Below are 2,230 nucleotides of genomic sequence, written 5' to 3' on the forward strand. Positions count from 1 at the left end.
CTTTTCCTTTTGGCTGCTCCCTTCAGGGGTCGCCACAGGAATCATCTGCCTCCATTTAACACTATCCTCTGTATCCTCCACACCCACACCAACTATCCTCATGTCCTTCACTACATCCAAGAACCTCCTCTTTGGTCTTCCTCTAGGCCTCCTTCCTGGCAGCTCTAACCACAGCATCCACAGCAATGTATTCACTGTCCCTCATCTGAACATGTCCAAACCAATTCAATCTGGCTTCTCTGGCTTTTTCTCCAAAACATCTAACATGAGCTGTCCCTCTGATGTACTCATTCCTGATCCTATCTATCCGCGTCACTCCCAGAGAGAACCTCAACATCTTCAGCTCTGCTATCTCCAGCTCTGCCTCCTGTCTTTTTCTCAGTGCCACTTATCTCTAAACCATACAACATTGCATCACCAGTCTTATACGCCTTTCCTTTCATTCTTGCTGACACTCTTTTGTCACACATCACACTTGACACTTCCCTCCACCCGTTCCAACCTGCTTGCACACATCTCTTCACTTCTTTTCCACACTCTTCGTTGCTCTGGACTGTTAACTGTAGGTACTTAAAATCCTCCACCTTCTTCACCTCTACTCCCCGTAACCTCACCGTTCTACTTGAGTCCCTCTCATTTACACACATGTACTCTGTTTTACTGTGGCTAAGCTTCATTCCTGTCCTTTCCAGAGCAAACCTCCACCTCTCTAGATTTTCCTCCACCTGCTCCCTGCTCTCACTACAGATGACAATGTCATCTGCAAACATCATGGTCCACGGAGATTCCTGTCTAACCACATCTGTCAGCCTGTCCATCACCACAGCAAACAAGAAGGGACTCACAGCCGATCCTTGGTGCAGTCCCACCTCCACATTGAACTCCTCTGTCACCCCTACAGCACACCTCACCACTGTCTTACAGCTCTCATGCGTGTCCTGCACCATTCGAACATACTTCTCTGCCACTCCAGACTTCCTCATACAAAACCACAGTTCCCCTCTTGGCACCCTGTCATATGCTTTTTCCAAATCTACAAAGACACAATGCAACTCCTTCTGACCTTCTCTGTACTTCTTCATCAACATTCTCAAAACAAATATTGCATTTGGTATTCTTTCTTGGCATGAAACCATACTGCTGCTCACAAATGCTCACTTCAAACCTCAGCCGAGCCTCCACTACTCTTTCCCATAACTTAATTGTGTGACTCATCAGCTTTATTCCTCTGTAGTTTCCACAACTCTGCACGTCTCCCTTGTTCTTAAAGATAGGCACCTGTAGACTTCTCCATTCCTCAGGTATCCTCTCACTCTTCAAGATCTTGTTAAGTAGCCCAGTCAAAAACTACTGCCACCTCTCCTAAACACTTCCATACCTCCACAGGTATGTCGTCAGGACCAACTGCCTTTCCAGTCTTCATCCTCTTCAACGCCTTCCTGACTTCATTCTTACTGATTTTTGTTACTTCCTGTGCTCTCTAACATTTTTCTCATTCATCAACTCTTCCAAGCATTCCTTCCAATTTTCCATCACACTCGTGGCACCTGTCAACACATTTCCATCCCTGTCCTTAATCACCCTAACCTGCTGCACATCCTTCCCATCTCTGTCTCTCTGCCTCGTCAACCTGTACAAATCTACCTCTACCTCCTTAGTGTCCAACCTATCATACAAATCCTCATACGCCCTTTGTTTGGCCTTTGCAACCTCTACCTTCACTTTACGCTGCATCTCCCTGTACCCCTGTCTGTTCTCTTCTGTCCTCTCAGTGTCCCACTTCTTAGCTAACCTTTTGCTCTTAACACACTCCTGAACTTCCTCATTCCACCACCAAGTCTCCTTATCTGCTTTCCTCTTATCAGATGACACACCAAGTACCCTCCTACCTGTCTCCCTGATCACTTTAGCTGTAGCTGTCCAGTCATCTGGAAGAACCTCCTGACCTCCCAGAGCCGGTTTCAGCTCCTCCCTGAAAGCCACACAACACTCTTCCTTTTTCAACTTCCACCATTTGGTCCTCTGATCTGCCCTTGTCCTCTTCATCTTCCTCACCACCAGAGTCATCCTACACACCACCATCCTATGCTGTCTGGCTACACTCTCCCCAGCCACTACTTTGCGATCACTGATCTCTTTCAGGTTGAAACGTCTGCACAAGATGTAATCAACTTGTGTGCTCCTGCCTCCACTCTTATATGTCACCCTAGGCTCCTCCCTTTTCTGTAAA

This window comes from Mastacembelus armatus, chromosome 16, assembly GCF_900324485.2.
Source record: "Mastacembelus armatus chromosome 16, fMasArm1.2, whole genome shotgun sequence".
NCBI lineage: Eukaryota > Metazoa > Chordata > Actinopteri > Synbranchiformes > Mastacembelidae > Mastacembelus > Mastacembelus armatus.